This window comes from Athene cunicularia (assembly GCF_003259725.1).
Source record: "Athene cunicularia isolate RWA chromosome 1 unlocalized genomic scaffold, athCun1 chr1_part1, whole genome shotgun sequence".
Lineage (NCBI taxonomy): Eukaryota > Metazoa > Chordata > Aves > Strigiformes > Strigidae > Athene > Athene cunicularia.
The window spans coordinates 120,546,828-120,569,959 of record NW_020799091.1 but is presented as its reverse complement, the minus strand read 5'-3'; positions in this window follow the sequence as shown (position 1 = coordinate 120,569,959).

Genomic DNA, 23,132 nt, shown 5'->3' with positions numbered 1-23,132 from the left:
CGGGCATGGACGCCTGGGCAGAGCCTCAAGAAACCCTTCGCATGCTGACTGCTCTGACTGAAAATATGAGTCATCAGCCCCCAGGATGACTCACGGCCACACTCCTCCACCCTGAGCAGCAAATGAAAATACAGATGAAGAGGAAGGTCGGGCTGAGGACAGTACTACAAGCCAGGGAATTTCTCAGCCTCTCACTATGTCAACACTCATGTCATGAATCTTTTCACATTCAGCAGTTGGTGGCTGAGGAGGAGACAGCAGTGACCATCTGGGGAAGGAGAGAGGGGTGCCATCCTTCCTCATGTTGCCTGCCAGGGAGGGAGACATTTTGGCAACAGAAGTAAGTACCTGAGAGACAGAAAAAAGGGCAACTGGTACTCAGTAGCTAGTTAGCAGGTGAACTAGGAACATGCAGGGGAAAAAAAATCACAAAGGGTTTTGCATCTCCGGGCTCACTGCGCTACACTGAGGATGGCACTACTGAATAGCTTGTTAGGCTGAAATCCTGGCCTCATTAGAGTCACTGGGAATTCAGCATCAGATCTGACCACAGCTGGATTTCACTGTGGCTATAGTGCCACATGATACAGAGAAGCAGCAAAAGCTTGAGGCCCAGGTGAAGGCTGAGCTGTGTTACTGTCTAGGCGGGCGCACCCCATTGGGATCTCCCTGAGCACCTCTGCTCCATGCCTCAGGGAGCTCCCAGCTGGCCCCGGGCAAAGTGGCTCCATGTGCCTGAACCCTGCGGCTGAGGGAAGGCAATGTGGGGACAGGGCCGTACAGGCTCTGGGAGCTGAGCATTTAGACATCACCTTGGCAATTGCCACACAGCCAGGCCGCAGGAAGCTGCCTGCAATCACTCCGCTGCTAGACTCTCTGCTACAGAAGCCGCTGTATTGGACTTCATTTCCATCACCTTCCTTTAAGTGCAGATTTATTGGGAGGAGAGGGTAAGGTTGCCTGTGAGCCATGAATGCTTGCTGGAGCAGCACATGCTCCCACATCACACCACACTATCACTTCTCACCTATTTAGTTCAATGCCACATCCTCCCTTGTTTCTCCATTATATTTGTTCAGACTACAAGTTACTGGAGCTGCGACTCTTGGGTACTGTTGGCCCAACAAGGCCTCCATTTCCTTTGGCTCTCAGATCTACCATGAGATAATATTAAATCATTCACATGCTGCCTTGTCACAGTACAGAGCTGGCTGTCTTTGTACTGAGTCTTGTCCTGAAATCTTCAGGAGACTGGTTGGATCATTTCTATTCTGTTCCCACGACAAAGCAAGTTGGGTCATTCAGTAGCACATCAAAAAATTATTAACACAAATCTGAACAGCTTTTTTTCCCAGACTAGTGGAATTCAGCATTAACACGAAGCGCAGTGAAGCATTCACTTAAGTACTTCATCTTTAATTACCTTCAGCATGGAATCCCCTTCCCTATCCATTCCTTTCTAGCAGCTTTTGTTCTTGGATAAAATAATGCCCTTTCACTCCCCTTTATCAAATAATTGCCCTGACCATGGGGCCAAAGGATGTCAAGATAGATACACTTTTGCAGATACACTTAACACTTGTGTAAATGAATGTACGCTCAAGTCAGTGTACAGACAAGTTAAATCAGAACTTGAGTAGCAAGGGATTGTCTTTGTGCCTGTTGTTTGTGGCCGCAGTGTGTGGCAAACATCTCCTGCTCCAGGACAGTTCAGGTTTCATGATTCCATAGACAGCAGTGGTTACTGACTGGCTGACTTGTCTCAGCCATGAGCTCTGCTTTGCTGCACAGACTCAGCCTTGCTCTTCAGAGATGCTTCCCTCATTCCTACACAGACTCAGTTTTCACTGCCTGACAGCTCCATGCTGCTGGCACCCAGCTGGAAGGAGTGGTCAAAAGCCATCAGTGGCAACTCATTACATACATGGAAACTCAGCCAGGAGACAGAGGTAAAAGGAACAGAGAGCTCACTCCAGCCTGGGGTACTGTCACAAGGCTAGAAACATTTTTCTCTTTCCAAGAAACAGCCCATATGTGGGAAGCAACTAATATGTGGATGCTGTCCTGAATGCTTTTAAGATGCTCATGCATCTTACAGAAAATCTAGGAAAATGACATATTTTGAAAGTTCTGCTCTTTTTTTCTGTGTACTTGCTGCTTTGTTTTCAATCCTTTTCTGAGGTCATGCTCCTTGGCTTATAACAGTATGATCTTCCCTATAGCAACTAAGCTATTCTGTATAAAAAAAAAATTAGAAATCAAGGCATCAGAAAAGGCAAATGGCCCATCTAGATCAGTACCAGGCAATTTACATTGTGAAATGGTTCTCACAGTGCAATGCTGTCTCAGAAAACTACTCTGATGCCACGCTTCATAGTAAGACATAATGGCAAATTTTCCCCATGCCATAGTAACCTCACTTGTGCAGTGTTCTCTAATGACCAAAGGAAAAAAAGGACATATTTATGCCTTGTGGCAACAGTCCTGAAGCTTGATAGCCTATTTTAGAATCTGCAATTTGAAGAGGTCTGCTTGTTTAGCCTAGCCAAGCAAAGGCTGGCACAAAATATGATTATCCCAGATATATTTATAGAGGGGATATCAGGGAGGAAGAGCTAATGAAGAACAAATGGCACAAGAACAAATGGGAATAAGTGAGACACAATAAAGTTATGCAGGAAATTAGAAAATAGTTCTACCTGTGCTGTTCTGGAAGAGCCTCCCAGGAGGAGGACAGGGGGCAAAAAAACCACAGCTATTTTTAAGAAAATAACAAGATCAGTTTAGGGAAGTTTTATCGTTGTATGGCCTGATGGCTATGAGAGCAGGGGATCATTTCAGGAATCTTCTAGCCCTATATACTTCTCTTTCTACAGCATTTACATTTCCTCTGAAAACAGGCTCCCAAATACCCTGACAGAGGCTTGTCCCTGTAATGTACCAGCCTTTTTGATGAAATTTTAATCCAATTTTGTTTAAGTTGCAGACTCTGAAGACTCAAATGAAAAACACACCCAACTATCTGCTTGACCAGATTGGTCTGATGTTTGTCCAAAAGATGCTTTCTGATTCACACAGGAATTAAATTGCATGGCTTGCAGGATACAAGAGGCACTCTGAAGTGATCACTGAATACCCGTTTATATTAACTCTGTTAACCTCTCATGGTAGCCCAAAACAGGCTCAATGCTGGCACATTTTACAATTTGAGTTAACCCCCTATGCTCAGGGGCCCGGGGGCTGGTGCAGAGCTCCGCAGAGGGAGTGCACCCTGCCATCGGGGTGCCATGACCACCCAGCCAGCCAGCCAGGAGCCATGTGAATAAAACCCACAGCACATTTCCACCCCCACTGTGGCCTGTATCACCTGCTCTGATGCGAGACCCAAAGAAGAATGCCCACAAATTTCCCATTTCTCTCTCAAATACATCTCCTGGCTTAACAAAGGGTAATACATTGCCTTACAAATCTTGCTAGGGGCAAGCTTTGAGTAAATTGTGCCCTTGTAGTATATATGAGCACACGTATATTTCCGCACATATCATATATAAGCAGATACACAACTGTAAGGCAGAGGAGGAAAATGCAGGCTAAATCACCCCTGCAGTGCACCCGAGGATGCAGCACCAGCCTGCCAGAGCCACCACCACTGTGGCCCCCCCCAGCTGCCAGTGCTGGCTGAGCTGCCCCCTCCATCCCAAAGGCAGCAGCTATGCTCAGCATCCTCCCAGCAGCACTGGGCGCCACGGCTCTGTCCGCTCCCGTTCAGGAATCTCATAACTGCCATGATACATCTTTTTTCAAAAAGCCTGGCCCTGCACATGCCCCTCCATTATCATTGTTGCCTGGCCGGAGGGGGAAAACCCACGGAGGGGCTTTGCTATGTTTCTATTTCTGTCTCCTGGACTGCAGAACACCCCATAGTTTAGCCAGTTCCTTGCTAAAGTCCGACTTTCAAAACACTAAATATAGGAAATGTGCACTCTGCAGGGGCTAAATTTAACTTTGCTGCGTTAGAAGGGGAGGTGCCTCGTTACTGGAGACAGGAAAGCAAAACCACTGCAGGCAGGGAAACTTGGGTGATGCAGTAGCAGCCGCTGCTGTATTGTGCCAGCACAGGAAGGAATTGAATTAGAAAGTTCAGTCCTGGGTTCGATTTTCTCTTTTTAAACAAATCTGTTCAACGCTCTAGTGAGGTTTTACAGTTGCACACTTCCTCCAGAAGAAATTGCATATCTGCATGTTATTCCTGTAAAAACATTGAGGAATATTCCTTATTTAAATCAAGGAGAGACTTTAAAATAATACAGATTAAAATTCAGGGTTGGAGGCATCTGAGCTCTCTACAGCCAGCATGTAAAACCTCACATAAAGACCCTCAGACTCAATAAATCGTGAGTACCTGCCATAAGCCTGGGCAGGCTTTTCAGGAATGTTAATCGCTGCTAACCAAGGACTGGCAGTCTCACAGCTGCAGCCTCTCACCTCTAAATCACCTATTCTAGGGCACTTGGCAGGGGGCACACGACCCGGACTCGGCCCCCGACAGTGCTATTCATCGCGAATTAGACAACATGCCTCGGATTCCCTACCTAGCGGCTGCGGGTAGCAGGATTCCTCCCGTGGTGCTGAGCATTTTGAGAGGCGAGGGAAGAGTTAAAGCCATTAACTTGGGCTGCCTGGCTTCTCTTTAGAAACCGCAAAGGGCTGGGAAGATTAGAAAGTCAGGATTTTGACCAAAATACCATGCAGAGAAATGTCTGACTGCTTGAAAACGCCTGTGCTAGCAGGTACCATCACACATGAAACAACAAAGGCACCAGCCAACCAACGCCTGCAGGGAGGGGATGGCCAAGGGCTGAGGCTGCATCATGGGAGATGTAGTGCAAGGAGGTGGCCCCACGCTGAGCCGCTGACTAGAGGAGTGGAAGCAGCTGATATAAAACTTTTGAGGAATTATGACGGCATTTCAGAAGCGTAAGGGTTAGGTTCTCTTCAAAATTCTTAAGAGAGTCCCATTTCTCCACTACCACTCTCACCTACCCGCAGCATTCTCTGATAAGAAACACAGCAAGAAGTCTGGTCAGCTTCCAGGCGGAGAACTGTTACGGAACAGAACACCAAGCCAAGACACCAACAACTTAGTTATTTCATCTTCGTACAGATGGTGACGATACATAAGCTACATGAATGGTGAAGATGACCTGTTCTAAAAAGAAAATAATGTTGGAATCCACCAAATCTCAGGCAAATATAATGACCAAAAATGCCCATTTTCCAAATCCACATTAGGTTCAGCCCTAGTTAATTCATGACAAATGACACCTGCCCAACCTTTTTATTGTGCACTGCTGACAAGTATGTTATTCACTGGATACCCAATGTCTATACTGGGAAGGTAAATGTGCCCAACACTTGTTCTCTAGTACACACTGGCCCTTTTTTACCTGCTTTTATAGCCCAAAACATTTTGGTCCTTGTTAACTTTCAAGCTGTGCATATGAATTGTCTGGGAGAGTTATTCATCTGGGGCCAAAACAGGTCATAGCTAAGCATTATAAACAAAAATCACACTCAGCATGTGGGAACAACCTCTGGGACTGTTTAACTTATTAGCAGAGATTCAGTCACTGACCTTAAAGTGAGGAAGCTAAAACTGTCTGTCTTTCCCCTCAATACATCCAGTAAATGTTAAATTAAATCCTGCTTGGTCTGACACAGGCTACACACATCTACCAGCCCTCTTGCCTGCAATTAACTCATACCCATCACTTCAAGTTTTGGTCCTGGGATCCAATGATGGTGTAACTGATACACTGAGGTGTTGGAGTAGGTGAGTCCTTTCAGAAAGGCAACAATCACCAGGATTTTAAAATTCAAGGTATTTAATCCTATCCATCACTTTAGACTTTCTTTTGCTTACTGCTGTGCAAACCATTTTCCCTTGGACTCATGCACAGGCAGCCTTGGATCTTCAGAAGGCTTTACAGAAATGCCTTACTGACTGCATGTTCATGAATTAGCTATTGATAGAAAAGGAGCAACCATTTCCAAATATAAACTTGCACAAAATTAGAAAGCATGGGGAAAGGAAGAGACTCCATATAGGATCACCTATAATTTGAATATTTTTGTGGGTTTCATTTCTCTCCCTGAGAGGCTGAAGGTAGGTTAACTCCACTCCTCCCTCAGTTAAGCATCTCATAACCCTGATATTCTTTCCATATTCTGAATATTTCAACTGGTCTAACAAAAGATACTACCAGTTCTTACAAAACCTCTGACTTCTGACACTAAAGGGTCATGAGCACAAACCAGATGAGTAAAACATTAGAGGTGACATCCCACTTGTACACCTGCTCCTTGAGATCCTCTTCTCTCACATGCCAATGGAGACTTCAGATACTAATTATTTACAGCTATGCAATGTGGCTACTGACAGCACAGCTGGAAAGAAGCCTAATGAAACATGCACTATAGACTCATTATACCATAGACCACCATTAACAAAACAGAGCACATGATTATGAAGAGAAAGAAAAGAAAGATAAAATTAAGCAAATGGAGCCAAGTCCCCAGGAGTTCCCTTGTTCATAGACTTGTATCAAAAACTTTTTTAGTGTCATGTAACAGTTCCAGCCACTGCTGTTGGTATGGGCCATAAGTCTCAGTCCTCTGTACTTTCAAAAGGCAAGGGATATTTTATCCTGTACTGGTTTTGATTGTTGATCCCCAGCCCTGCAAGAGATTCGGTAGGTAGCCTTTCAGCGAGTTGTATCTGCCGGCATTTCAACTGTAAAAAAAGGGTAACATTTCCTTTGCACTTTGTAGTACTGTGCATTTTTAGACATATAGTTATTAATCATAGTCTTGGTATTTATTCTAAGTTTTCATCTTATTGGATTTAATTCTTAATAATGACACTTCCCCTTTTTAGCTTAGCACTTCCCATCCTTATCAAGGTATGTACTCTCTTTTAGCTGTCATGTAGATGAACGTACTCATTTAATCTTTAAATCAATGTCAGCTGGGAGAGAAGTTTTATGAATGTGCTTGAGAACTTCTTTTGTTGTGCAAAACCAGTTATTTATCAGAGCTTCCAAGAACATCTTTGAGTTCTTAATTTCAATTCTCTATTACTAGACTCAGAGTTAATTTCCTATTTCCCTACTCCCTTCTCTGTGTGTGTGAGCAGTAAAGGCACACAGAAGGAAATAGAGGGAAGGGCCAGTGAACTCTTGGCTCAGGTCAGCACTAATCAGAGAAGCTTCTGTAACAGAAATTCCCCAAAAAGAAAACATTTCACCACCTGCCTATGTATCTGACAGGCAGAGTGAAGGAGAAATGGGCAAGGAGGCCTTCCAGCCTTTAAACCATCTGGTTGATACTATTCCAATGAACTATTAACATTGTGCATCTAAACAGATACATAGATGAATTGCCATCCTTATCTAAAAATCTGATATGAAACGTGTATGTCTGTAGCATATATAAAGAAATGTTTGTGGTTAGGTAGAACCTATAGCATATCATGAAATCATTTGGCGTAGCGACAACTTCATTGACATACTGAGGACTCTTCCTTCAAACATGGTTTGGAGTGCCTGTTTTGTACAGACCTTTCAGCTTATTTAGTCAGGTTTTAGGCTTGTCCCTCACAGAACTTTTTTCTGTTATGTATTTGTTTATTATATACCACAATGGTTCTTGGCACAAAGCTGGAGTTCTTGGATCTTATTGTGATGACAAAGACAATTCCTCCTTAGGCCAAAAATACCCTTCCTAAAGCTCTCAATTGAAGTGATTGTTACACCTACATGAGGCCAATATCTCTGAATAATTAATGAAACCACAGATAGACATAAAATGTGCAATGCAATTAAAGGATCACTATGTTGATGGAAGTTGTATACAAGAAGAGATGTGACCCATCTTCAAGCTTACACAGCCAATGCCATCTCCTTTGGAATCAGGAGTGAGCAGGTTGACTCTACCTTGGATAGAAGTCAACAAATCAAACATTGGGAAGGACTTACAAAAATGCCTTGTAACTCCTTGGCCATGTGGTGATTAAAAGCTATACAAACAAGTGTAAGCAATCTTCAGATACAAATTCTTCACAACATTAGGAACAACATGAAAGGAACTTAATATATGATCTAGCTTGAGTATTTCTGCCAGTATTCAATCTTTTACTTTAAAGGTAATTTACTTAATCTGACAGCATCCTGACCCAATGATCCTGCTGAGCACAAGATTAAGATAAAATAGTGAATTGATATAGCATGTCAATGATCAGGGCACGCTATGCAGTGATAAATCTATTCAAATAGGAGTTCAGTATTGGAATAATAAAGGCAAAAGATGTACAACCAAATACTCCACACATATTTGAGTTTTCTTTTTATCCTGTAGAAACTTTCTGTGGCTTTGTCCAGTTTGTCTCATAACTCCAACAATAAGCATCAACAGTAGAAGAAAACAGTAGAGATTGAGGTCAACTGACCACAATTTGGAGAATGAAAGAAGAAAGCAAAGAAAGTACAAAACAAATGCTATCATCTTGTAACAAGCAATAAAAATAGCAGAGCCTGATTCAGGATAAATTACTAGAGCTAAAGCAGTAAAATGGATCCATTAATGAATCTGTTTGCTTTCCTTCTGCCTGAGATGGGCTCAGCCAATGTGCTTATTTCCAGTTTTATCTTTCTGTTATCTCCTGTCTTTTCACAATGTAACTTCACATTTCCACTAATGCTACATTAATAAGAGTAGGCAAAGAAAGTCTAGTTTCATTTCTGTTAAACATACATGAAATATTTTTTTAAACCCATGTTTTTATTTACATCATTTTACAGTTATTTTGCAGAATTGTTTTTGATGAACCAAACCTTCTCAGTTTGGATTCCTCACTGAAGAGGTACATGCTGGGAAGGGCTGACTTTCTTTAAACAGGAGGGAGTTGGGCTCTGCATTTATTGTTAGTTGATCTAAAGTTATAGTTCCTCAAGAGCTGAAGAAAGGCTTCAAAGCTTTCTTCGATCAAAGCTGTCAAATTGACATTAGAAACAGCAGGGGAAAGAATAAAATGAAGCAAATGAAGCAATATTCCAAAACTTGTGCCTGCCAATTCAACCTCCTGGTGCCAAAAATGGAGCAGAGCAACTACAAACTTATTAAATATTATTTTTTTAAATCCAAGTTACAAGTAAGGGCTCTCCATTTTTTTAAAGATGCTTACATATCTGACTTGACATACACAAAGTGTAACTTTTACCTTCACAGGACCATTGCTTGCAAGCAAATAAGCAGAGGTGGATTTGCCACCAGCACTGCACATCCCATTGGCACTGCCCCATGCCGAAAATACGATCCAGGCCATGTGAAGAGGGAGAAAACCCACTGTCATGTGAAGCCCCATCAGAATAGGCATACATCCAACACCAGTTAAACACCCATCTCCTGCACAGAGTTTAAATACATGCTGGTAATTTAAAGTACAGGCAGGCAATAAATAAACCACTTAAATTAGTTGCAGCATGAAGGAAAACTAGATTTCTATTGCTATTAGAAACCTGAGCTTTTACTCCAAGCCACCCACAGCAATTTGCTGTAATCACTGCTGACTACTTGTTATTTTCTTTGATTTCAGCAATCTTATATTTAATAAGGTAGCTTTATCTTTTTTGAAACTTCAATTTGTTCTAAGTAAACAAAGTAGAGAAAAATCAATTATTCAAAGTATTAAAATAGATGTTTTCATTTTAGTCACATCTGATTATATTACTATACTTTTAAAAATGAACCTATTTCATATCTCAAATGAACTTAAGCCAACAAATATTAACTATAAAACTATAAATTAAGCAATTGAAAACTGTCATTTATTGAATCAGTAAGCTTTTGTAAGTAGTTAAACAAGTTAAATTTTTTTGTAGAAAGTATGGAGTAAAATAGCTTTAACTAAATTATCATATCCTACTTTATTTATAAAGTACAACAAACCATTTCCTGAATTAAGAAAGTTTCTATTCATTCAAATGTCAGCACCTACAGAGTTTCTATATTAGCATATTCACTGCTGTTATCCAGAATTCTGTAAAGTGAAACTTTTACTGAGGATCTCAAAAGTTTTTCAATGTGGAAAACCTATTAAGTCATATAAGAAATTCAGAATGTTTTCAAAGTATGAATCTGTTCCAGTCTTCTCCCAAAATTATCATCTTCATACAAATGGTAAGTAGAATGTTAACTATGCCATAAATATTAAATGTTTCGTTCACCTTTTCCTAAATCTACTACAACGGGAATATTAGAATGCAAAAAAAATATTTTATATAACTGCTTAAGTATACACAGCTACAGAATATCCTTATTAGCTAAAAAATAATTTGTATGAAGATTTTTGATTACAACAATCTTAGTGTCACAACTCTTGATTTGGAAAAATACAACTACCAGAAAATGTAAAGTCACTGAATTAAGACAATTTTAAGCTTATTGATTTAAAACTGAGGTGACTTAAAATCAGTCCCGTGTAGATCCTATGGAGTGACTGATAAAAAAATTATTTAATCTGATGAAGTTTCCTTCACCCTAATTTGACAATCACTTGTGAAAAAGCTTCTGAACTAATTTATTGTATGAAGCATAATTATTATTTATCAAAATAACTGTGGGTCAGCAATACCTTATCCATAGATCATTTCCAGTCCCCTGAGAACCTGAAATTAAAATTTTGAGTTTAATTTTCTCAGCCATAACTATGTTATGCAAGTCACACTGCAATCTTCCATTTCTACACCAGATAAGCACAATTCTTAGGTTGTTTCCCAGCAGAAATGCTTGCATGTGTGATTTTTTTTTTCACTTGTATTGTCTGTCTGTTAGCCACCTTTGTTTAGATACTTCTTACACAGACCTCTGGCAAGCGGCCACACAGGACACCTGTAAGATGTAAGCAAAACTTCAGTACTGTAGGAACTTGAGTCAAGGTCCCTTTCTTTTAGAATCTATCTGGACTAATGCTTTAATGCTTTGAAAACTTAAAGTGCAGGTCACGTCTGACCATTAGGACATACTGAACCCAGAGGCAGCTGCCTTTCCCCAGCAGAGTTGCAATATTTGTGCACAATTAGTGTAGAAACATCAGCAGTTCTTTCAGAGTAAAGTGCAGGATGAAGCAGCATACAGTGTCCTGTCACTAATTACCCCAGAGGGAAGGTCCTTCTAAGTAGATGAATCAACGAAAGAAACTCATTATTCAATGAAATCCATCTAGCAGAGATTTGATGTATGTAGGAGAGTAAACATAGATTATCCCCATACACAAATGCTGTTATCTATACGTCTGTGCTTTACTCTTACAGTAGAGCACCATTCAATTTCTCCACAGAAATAAAAACATATCATGAAAGAGAAGCTTCCATCACTGTACATGTTCCATTTAATCCATTGTATGGCACATAAGACAGGCGAGAACTTGTAGAGCGCAGGTCCTACTACTTCCTAGCAGTATGGAGCGGCTCCTGATGGAAGTGGAAACAGGCTCAGAAGCCAGCAGCACTGGGTGTCTCTTGTGCTCCTCTATCTGCTCTAAGGTTCTCCCTGGTGCACCCAAGGCCCTGAGAGCGTGCTCCCATGGAGGTCCCCTGCTTTGTGGGGTGGAAGCACCACTCCTCGCAAGCTGCCCACTCCCTGTGTGCCCAAAGCACCCAGCATCCCATCTGGGCAGAGCTGCAGGCTCCCAGACTGTGTTCTTTCTACCCAGACTGCAGTGGCTCAGAACAGAGCCCATGCTGGCGACACTAAGCCCATCAATAACTTGCACTGAGACAATCCCCACTGCAAGTTTATTTATAGGCAGAGTAGACCTATAAATATCCAGGAGATAGGCCAAATATCATAAAAGAGCCTTTTCCTTCTCTCATTCCACAAAGCAACACCTAATAACCTCTGATCAGTAAAAGATATTGAGTATTTGTTTCCTGCTCATAGAGCAGCTGAGTAAGAGGCCAAGGACATTTATGCTTCTGTAATAACAGAGCTACAGCACTGGAGCACAGGGGCTGGGGCCTGCAATCAAGCATTACTAATGTGCTCACTAGCTTAGGTATTAAGTTCACTAAAGAATAAAAAAGGCATGGAAAGAACACGTAGGCAAAATGTAATGGATAGCCACAGGTGGGAGGAAAAATCAGCTTTAAATTCTCCCTAGAATAATTTCTTGCATAAGACTTTATATAAGCTGACAGCCTTTCACATTCTCAGAATAGGATCCCAAAATTCACTGGCAAGGTCTGCACCCTCTGGTAATAATGGCCCCAAGACCATACTCCCCAACTACCACACTGTTTATTATCAGAGAATACAGGAACAGCCAGTTTCAGGTGAGGTCAGAGCACAGTTTTGACAGCATTTGGGACTCTGATGTCACCCACCAGGTCAGTTTACAGCCTGGTAGGAGGCATCTTGATCCCTGTCTGTGAACCATGTGGAAAACAGCTATGTGGGCAGGGCAGGATGGAAAGCTCACCTTGATCAAAGCCTTTCTGGAGTCCAGGCTTTTAAAGCAAACAAAAAAATCACAGCAAGCTCTCTGTGCCTCCTGGAATTGCCACTCCAGAACAGTAACACTGCAGGCAAAGCCAGCCAGCACCAAGGTGTGCCACTAAGGTAGAGGTGTGTACGAGCACACACTTACTTGCCAGGGGCCCCAGAAAAGCCTGAGCTCAAACAGAACACTCCAGCATGAAAGAAAACAAACATGAAGCCTGTCCAGCTTTTGCCACATGAGCACACTTTTGCTCCGGATTTCCTTCATACATTTCAAGCCACCCAGTTGTTTTTACTGACAAGCTTACGCTCAGCATGTCATTTCAAAGTGAGTCAGAGGCACAAACAGCAAGAGAAGGTACAGGTTTGGTTTCACATGCCAGCCTAATGTTCATCTCTTTTCATTATTTGGAACTGTATGCACAACTGAAGAAATAGGGAAACCATAAAACCAGCATTATTTTAGGGCAGTGCAAAAGGCACTTGTCACCTGACCTTCAACATTTCCAGTCCTAACTTTTTCCCTACTCACCCAGAAGGTAAGCACACACTCCTTCATGAAAGTTAAGAGGGGGTTCTGGTTTGTATTTTACTTTCTAGGAGAAATCAATCTTTCCCTCAAAATTTTGAAGAAAAGCTTGACAATATTACGTCTCTAAATACTTCAAATTCTCAGCACAGAAAATCAAATTCCTCCCTTGATTAAAAAAGTGCCATGAATTTTTCATCTAACCATGTTCTGGGGTTTGTTCAGCTTTTAGATGTTCAGGACTGGAAGAGCTGGTTATCATATATATGAATGTCTTAAGAGCATACATTTTAAATGAAGAAGAAGAAAGTAACAATATCCTCACTGGGCAGGCATAGCCAATATAAGCAGCATACAAAAGGTTACAAGAGGAAATCAGTAGCACACAACATAAACCCATATTTTCAAAATACTTTTATAGTGCTTTCTGAAAAAAATGAGCCTCTTTGCATAAAGAAGTACTGCAGTGACTTGACTTTGAATCCCTTAATTGAAGCCACTGCCTGACAAGAAGGAAAAAACAAAACTTGCCCTGGAAAGAACCTGCTGTGCAACCCTATTTGAAAGGGCAGAGAGGTGTCATCTCTGCACACAAGCTGAATCCTCAGGTATGAAGCAGATGGAACAAAGACAGGTGGCCTTTAGAAATGTCCCAAGTGATCCTCAGAGTCAGGAGGTTCACTTACCTCACCATTTCATACTTCTGGCAGGGAATAGTTACACTTTCATAACACAGACTATAGCAGACTTACAGAAGGCTCCCCCAGCTTAATCCAAATCAGGTTCTAAGTGTGCCCAGACACCTCAACAAGCCTGTATTTCTTATTTCTGAACCTGCAAAAATTACCAGCTGAGAAGTCTTCTTGATCTCAATCAGAATTTTGAGATGCGAAGATGTATGAGAATGGATAACTTTGGATAGACAAGTTATTAGTTTGAACCCAATCATTTAACCCAGGTGGTGTGGGGAAAAGTCAGTTTAACAATTACAGCAAAGAAGGTAGAAGATATGGAGAGTTCATTTTTCTGACCTGCTCTGCTTCAGCTGAGTGTCTTTTTTTCTTTCCAATTCCTTTAGTGGTCAGGTAAAATAGGGACAATACCACAAATCACCTGGGTGTGACAAAACACAATCAACTCTTTGTGGACTTTGTATAAGTGCTATTCATGTGTTCACTTGTTCACACTGCACCAGGCAGGCCTGATCTCAGATTGTCATAGAGGAGAAGGAGAAAAAATTCCTCCAGAGCAGGTCAAGTCTATGGTGAAAGGGGCATTAGAAGTATCTAGAAAAACAATATAGGTCATCCAGTTCATTCAGAAATAAGATCATGATGTAGCTGATCAAGGAAATTACCGCATTATTTTTATTATTCTGCCCAAATCAAATTAGGTGCCCATGCTCTGGTCTGGAAATTAGAAACATTCAAGTGCAGTGATTTGTAACCTTTTCAACAAGCTCACCCCTAAAAAAATTGCCCTTGGGAAACAGACCCCAAACAATTCCACTGTCAGGTTTTCCTTAGTCCCATTTTGCACAGGCATTAGAAGCAGCCCAGTGAACCCCCTTCTGCCACTCGGAGTTTCCAGTGCTGCAGGGTCTGACATGCAGGCAGGTCCTGCTGCTCTGCAGTGTTTTCCTCTGCTGGGTTTGGCTAGGATAGGGTTAAGTTTCTTTGTAGTAGCTAGTACTAGGCTCTGTTTTGGATTTGTGCTGAAAACAGTGTTGATAACAGGATGGTTTTGGATGGCTGAGCAGGGCTTACACAGCATCAAGGCCTTTTCTGCTTCTCACACTGCTCCACCAGCGAGCAGGCTGAGGGTGCACCAGACACTGGGAGGCGGCAGGGCCGGGACAGCTGCCCCAAAGGATATTCCACACCATACAGCATCACACTCAGCAATAAAAGCTGGGGAAGAAGGGAGGATGTTTGGAGTGATAGCATTTGTCTTCCCAAGTCACCATTACATGTGATGGAGCCCTGCTGTCCTGGAGATGGCAGAACACCTGCCTGCCAGGGGAATTAGCAAATTAATTCCTTGGTTTGCTTCGCTTACATGCACAGCTTTTGCTCTAGCTCTCTATCTCAACCCATGAGTGTTCTCACTTCTACCCTTCCTATCCTCTCCTTCATCCCACCAGTGGAAGGTGAGCAAGTGGCTGTGTGGTGTTGAGTTGCCGGCCAGGGTTAAACCATGACAGTTACTTAGACCTTGTCTGCGCTGGTGAGTTCGGCGCATTTGGCTGTATAATGGCTGTGCAGGCAGGCAAAGCTGGTGTTGGTGGAGGGGTGCAGTCCAGCCCAAGTTCAAGCAGGCATGAACTACGCTTCAGTAGATATTGGCAGCTTGCCAAGCCCAAGCTTGTGAAAAGTCTTGTGATTCTGCCCCACTGCTGTAAGAAGCAAAGGAGAACAGGTCTCTCTGTACTGCACAACTGTGCCTGCAAACAGACTTAACACACAGCCTAGAAAAGCCTCAAAAGTAGATGCTCCTCAACAGTCAGCTGCTAAAACGAGTTTCATATTCAGGCACTGTTACATGAAATTAAGATCTTGAAAAAACAGCCCCGACAGCCATTTTTTTCCCTTGCTAAGAACATGGCACATCATCTCTGGCTGGTGCTGCCTGTTGATTTTTAACCACTGCTGTTCTGCCTCACTAGTTTCCTGCCTTGCTGGGCTCCAGCTAGAGCTACCCCCACAGAGCAACCGGAGTGCAGGGAACCTCCACGGCACAACAGCCACCAGAATGATGAAGGCACAAAACCTGATTCTCACCTGTTTGAACCCAATCCTCCTTCCTCCTACTATGAAGATGCCTAAGCAAGGTCATGCCCAAAGTCAGCTGAAACTGAATTGGTGCAAGGCAAGCTCTGCTGAGGGAAAATGTTTTTCAAGTTTTTGGGGCCAGAAAGGACCAGCAAACCACCTAGCCTGACCTCCTGCATGACAAAGGCTGCTGCTGAGGACAGCTGCTGGGAAAAGCACCTTTTTCTAAACTGGTAGTGACGTACTGGCAGGCCAGGGCAGGTCCAGCACCAGTCTCTCCAGTCCTGGACTAGGAAGAACAAGAGGTGTTCACAACATGGCCAACATCATTCAGTTTCTTTACTCACAACAAAAATAAAGCCAGCCCAGGATGCCCCTGAAATCCATTTTATTAGGCTGCATTTCCCCAAGGCAAGCAAGCCTCTAAATCCTGAAAAACTCCCTCCTCTTTCCTCCCTCCAACACTTCTGCCCAGGGAGAGGAGGCTTAACACTTGCCTGCCAGTTTCTTCTCTTCGCAATCTCTCTTTTCCCCTGGTTCCTCAGGCTAGCTAACTCTCCAAGGTTTAAGGCCCTGGGTTCATAGCACACCTTTCAACCTTCTCCTCCCCTAAGGAAAAGTTTAAAACACCAGGTAATAAGTGAGTAGATAAGCCACTAAAGACTATGACTTACCCAGATTAGATTGCAGTTACCTCCAGCTACCTTCCCTTCACAATGTTCCCCAAAAGTTCTACGTTCCCTCCCTTTTCTCTGCACTCACCTGCCATACACTGAGGTGGCAAGACCGTGTAACAGAATGGCTGAAGGGCACTGTAACATGGCCCGTACTCCCTGCACAATCTACCTGCCTCACCAGCCAAGGTCTGAAGGAAGGGGGAGCAGCCTCCATGACCCACCTGTCTCACCCCACTCAGGGGCAAATAGACAGACACACAAGAGCCTAGAAAAATTAGGCAGAGCTTTGGACCCTGATCCAGCTGAGGAGCTGGCAAGTTGATTTACCATGAGCTGTGTTCCCTCAAAGGAAAAAAACACAGGAATGAGATAAATTTAGACACAGGACATAGAAGAAAGGAGAGATCAGGTGGAGGTGTGAGTGTGCCTCAAGGCTGAAGAACATTCACAGTTGTGAGTCTCGGCCAAACCTAATAGAAGGATTGAGACACAAATTTGGAGACAGAGCCAAAGAATTTGCAAACTTCCCACTCCAGTCCCCAGTGAGGTAACTCCCACCGTTCTGCAAGGAGCACCAGATCAGCATGTGGACTTCACTGCCAAACAATAAACATACATACAAACCTTATGTAAACATTAATAACAGCAAATTGCAACTGCAAAATGCTACTGCTAACTTAAGGCAAGAGTCCAGCTCCTATTTATTTCACAGTAGCTATTCCCTAACACCTTTGAGACCAAGGCCATCTGGTTTATTTTACATCTAATTGAACAAGAGAGCTCTACCCCCTGACAGAGTGCAGGAGTCCAGCAAAGTGGTGCCCGAGTGCTACAACACCATCTCTGCAGATGACTATTTCTCTATTTTGCCAGACTTGTTTTATCTTTTGTGATAAGAGTTAATTATAGTTTCCAATACTCTTACAACCTTTTGAGAACCTCAGGAGAAAAGTACTACACAAGAGCAGTTTTGCTGGCTTACAATGAATCTGCTGGTTTCACATGGTGAGAGGAAGCAAAACAGCTCAGACCTGGACCAAGGACTGGGATAAATAGTCAAGGCAGCCCCAAAATTTTTTAACTAACAACAATCAGCTGACTCTGATCACATTTAATTGCTGACTGCACCAACACCTGCTTAGCTCTGAAGTGCAAACTGCCCCATCAAGCAGAGATTAGGTCAGCTATTCCCTTGTATGTCTCTGATAGTATTTTACCAGTAGTCTGCTTTTCATTCTGTGTAGAAAATTAGGAAAATAATTGTTTATCTCAAAGAAGGTAGTATAGGAGATGAAAAAAAACAGTGTTCTATGTCAGTAAATAAGCTAGTGCACAGAGAGCAAACTGATAATCTGAAATGATAGACCTGGCAAAAGCAGGTAGCCTTACTGGCTGCTGGGACACGTGGCTAACTTGGCCCGGGTTTGTGTATGAGAGTGAGGGTGTTCACCAGGTCTGACATGCTTTGCTACACTGGGTGGACTGCAGCACACAGGCCATGCTGAGCCATGGCCCATGACTACACTGAACTCAGCTGAATTAGGTGCAAGAAATATGATAACCATGGGAGGGAGCTCTTAATTTATTGCTCTTAGACACGGTGGGGGGTTCTGCAGCCCTTAGTGAGAGATAAAAGTAGTTTGCAAAGGAAAAGTGAAACAGCATTGAACAGTCACAGCCTGATCTCTGAAATCGCAAAGAACTTGAGAGAGGGAGGGGGAAATTTTCCCATCTCCTCTTGCCTCCCACATTGCATCACTCACTGCAGTGAGCTCAGGTGAATAATATAGACTGATGCATTTGTCTAACACATGCTTTCATACTCATAGTCATTATGAGGGGGAAAAACCCAGAGAACAAATAAACCTCAAAGACTCTTTCAAAAGGTTTAGAGTGGAACATTTTCAAGAGTGGGTGTTTGCTGCAGGCCCCTGTGAGCTGAGCTCTTTTTTCCTTGCCCCTCTCATTTAAGCCTTCATTTCCAGTGACCCTCCTGCTGCTAAGGGCTCACTGAGCAAATGGCTAAGGAAATACAAAAACCAAGCGAAAGGAAAATAACACTTCTCAGCCTGTATCTGTTTAAGGGTACAGCTGCATGAGCACCAAGCTTCATTTCATAGGGCAGACAAGGATCAAGTGCTGTGATCAGTTTTAAGAAATTCTGTAACACTTTGTGGAAGAGGATGTGGCCCAAAACTATCGGGCTATAGTAACCACTGTGAAAGCAAGACAATGCACCTCACCAGGGGCATCATGGTTAGAAAGTGTGACAGTTCATCTGAGAGATGTAGCAGAAAAGTACCTATTCCAGATGATACTATAACTCTTTGAAGCAAAAAAATATCTTCACTGAAACAAACCCTAAATAAATCCATGGATTTTTTTTTTTTTGCAAAGATTCTGGAATGATCTCTCCCTACCTTATTATTTTTTCCCTGGAAGCCATAGGTGTTAACATCATAACTGCAAATTAAAATTTGTCAAATTTGTTAAACTCTGTTGTAGGACCTCATGAGGGTTTAGTTATTAAAATTGCTAACAAGTCTAATTGTTTTAAACAAAAATGCAGTTATTAGAAATCAGCTATGTGGGGAAAAAACCAGAAGAAATAAATACCAAGGGCTCCCTTTTGGAGAGTTCAAGAAGGTGAGGTTGTCAAAAAAGGAAATTTGTATTATTTGTCTGTTTTCCCTGAATTTTATTTTTTCCAATTTCACTGGCCAATTTCAACCAATGCTAAACAAAAGGCAGAAATCCCTATGAATTTTCCAAAACTTAGTGTCTGAACAGGAGAAAGACCCAACACAGTGCCTCCACTCTGGGGAAAAGCGAGCAGAATAGGGGTATTCTGTGCAGCAGGTCTGTCAGCAGAGGTGAACTAGACAGCCACAAGCATGTGGAGAGCATGCATGGTTTTCTTTGGCATGTGAAAACAGGTGCTGAAGAGTTAGCATAATTCTTGGGTAGAGGAGGCAAGAGAAGTTAGCAGATAAAGGACTGAAAGTTCAATCAGGCTTACTGCTTCTGCTTATTGCTCTGCTGCCTGGAACCTACTGCTTTATTCGCAATTCTCTTTTACACAGCCCCCACTCCAAACGTTCATGAAAATAGATATGACTGTGAAACTACTTAATGGAAGTGATAAGAAAAAGTCTGTGTACTTGTAAATAATAGCACATGCACAACAGATGAGGGTGAGGCATACAAATAGCACTGATGTGTGTTTTCATACCTGTAACTCACCCTTTCCCCTAACAATCTTAGCTCTTCAGCATACTCCCTGCCATGACCATCATGGAGCAAAGGAATCCAAACACATGCAAACTGGCCAAGGGGCTCTCTCCAAAGCATGAGATACAGTTGAAGAAACTGTTCCCCACTGAGAAAACATAAGCATCTGAGCTTCTGCAGTTTTCTGAGGAAAGCTCAGATTTACCCAGAAGCAACACACTGGTTCAGATCCACCTCCAGTGTTTATCGACACTGACTATCTATGGTTAACCAAGTAGTCTATTTTTTACACAATAGGTTTGATTCTTCTCCTGAAGACCAACAGAATTAGACTTGGTTCCCACATCCCTGATCCTAGAGATATGGCACGCACAGGAAGAAGTGCTCAACAAAATCTTCATTCTGTTTTACATGAGAGCTGAGGAAGAGAAAGCAGAAAAAGAACAAAAAAATCCAAAATAAAACAAAGAAAAAAGCATAGGATGGACTGAGAATATTCCACAAATTCCCAAAGGTATTTGGCTCCTGTTTCAGCACACACAATATTTAGATACCTTCACAGAATTGAGCCATAGTCACCTCTGTGATCCTCTGCAGCAGTAGCATTGCATGGTGTTTAGTTAGCTTCCTGGTATGCATCTCAAAGAACCAAAACACACAAGGCTAAGATTATAAAGGTGAGGATTAGAGCCTTCCTCTTGGAAACTCTTGGGTGGCTGTATAACTGCTCATTTGAAAAACAACAAAACTTAAAACACTGAATAAGAAAAGGCTGAGAACCTCTACTATGTGGAGAATGACACATTCAGGTTTAGTCACCTTAGAACATCAACAAACCAGGTGAATGCCTGCATAGAGCTGACTGTAGGCTTGACTACAGAGTGTAGAGTAGCCTTTACATGTTTGGTTCAAGCTCCTTTCAAACCAAATCATTCTCAGTCTAATTCTACCTATCTGAATGCTTCAAGTTGGATGACTGAAGGGAAGATTTTGATATGACTAACTTATTCAAGGGCACATGATACATCAAGAGAAGCATGTTAGTAGGACCAGGGAAAAGCTGGCAGGGAAAAGCTGGCAGTATGGCAGTGGAAACAGATGGTCTACAAGCAAAAATTCTATTATGATTAAGAGAAAGTATTGTTAATAGGGTTACATTTCTAAAGGAGGAGCTCTGCCAAAACCAGCACAAAACAGTAGTTAAACATGTGATTTCAATTATCAAATTAGATTAAAAGTCATTGTCTCTCAGCTGAGATTTGTGCATGGAGCACGTGTTTGTTTCTACTCCATTACAATATGAATGAAGAAGCCTGAACATAAACTGCTATTTGAGGTACCTATGAAATCAGCACAAAATCTACAGAGCAAAGGTGATCAAAAGCAAAGGAAGAAGCAGGGAAGGAAAGTCCTTGAAATATCACAGCTGGATGTCACTTGACTAAACCAGTATTCCAAGTGTTAACAGTTGAAAACCAAAATACATTAGGGTGAGATTGATCCCACCTAACTTCACACACCACATACAGCATAAGACACATGCATACATTGCTTGACATGTATCTCCTGAGGGTGACATCTTCCACTCTTTTAAAAAGAGTTTTGAGATACGGATGTGTCTGAGCTGAAGTGACCTCAAAGTCACTGAATGCCCTGATTTATTCTTCAAAAGTCATAGTGACCTTCTTGCACATCTTCATGTTCAAGGGGGCTGCTGCACATTCACTAATGATGCTCATTTCTAGGAGTCCATAAGAATTTACATACCTGTGAAGACCTCTTTTTTGAAATCTAACTACAGTATGAGCAGATGCAATACTTCAGACTCTTTACCCTGGTAACTAAACTCCGATATTCGGCCCAACACTCTGGTCACTGCATATTTATTTTTCATCAGCAGGGTTGCTGACATAAAACAGGGTATATACAACAATTGTTTCAGTAAAAATTTCTTGACCTCGTTAAAAATAAAGAAAACTATTGCATTCAGCAGTTGGTTAGGAGCTGTGCTTAGAGCAGGCCCTGATTTTGACTCCTGCTGTGCCTGAGTAGTTTCACATGTCCCTTCACCTCCTGTGCCCCAGCTGCTGTAATTGGTAAAATTAGAGGCAAGCTGCTCTGTGTGAACAGGGGCTGAGGAGCTTGGGAGAGCCCTTGAACTCTTGCTGTCATTGTCCTGTGTTCCAGCCTCTCCTCACATCATATAAGAAGCCTAGGAGACTAACTCAAAGCCTGTGGTTTGCTGTATGTAAGCAGGCTCCAAAGATTAAATACCAGTACATCTACACATCCATACCTGCAGTATCCACTCTCTGCACCTGCCTTCTCTCAGCAAATAGCACTCATGTTAAACCTGAGATGCGGAGGGGAGGAGAAGGGGCAGCTCCCATGGCTCACACAACATCATACCTGTAGCCAAGGGTTTGGTAAGCACTGTGGTACAGTTAGTCATCTTTATCCACAATTCAGACTTCACAGACTATCAGAGAACTCCATAATCATACTGTTCATTTAGTCTGTGGATGTATCAGTCTGAAAATGATCATTTCAATCCAGAATGCTTTGAAAGCAGCCTGTGATGAGTAAGCCATACATGAGGTAGTCAAGCCCCAGGACAAGTATCATTAGCATTCAACTTATCCAGAGCTGAGCAGCAGTAATAGGCAAAGTAATCTGGGCACTTATTGGCTGCCTTTTTAATACGACTTACCAGCAAGAAAACAGAAAGGCTATACATCCAATCATCTTGCACCAAGCTTTTGCCACAGCACACAGGCAGTGCACACTGGTGGACTACGTGCAGAATGAGCCTTTTATACAAAATCAGAATATCAGAAATCAAACATCCACAGACAGGGCTGTGGGACTCCAGCCCACTAAGCTCACCTCCAAAACTTCACTGAACATAAGCCAGCCACACAGAACAATAGTCCAGGAGGCCACATCAAATGAGAACTACAAAGAGGGGTAAGCTTGCCACAGGGCAATTCTTCCATCCTACCATAAGAATGGTGGAAAACTGAAGAAGGAACAGGATTTCTAACAACACTTCAGGGATAAATTTACAACCTGCAGAAGCTTCTGTAGGAAGGACTGACTTTTTTCTGAGCTGGCTCATGCTCCATACAGCTGGTGACCCTCCTCTCAAAGCTGTAGACAGTGAGTATATACATACAGGTACCTACAATATCAGTGAGCAGAAGTGGGGGAGCATCTTGTCTCTTAATGGGGAAAAACCTCTCTACCATTACCGACAAAGCTGCTATCTTGCATCTTGAAGCTGACACACACCAAAAAGTTAGAATATCTCATTCAAGGAGCAATTTCAGGCAGTGTTCAGCAAAACACCAGGCTGCTACACTGCTTGGA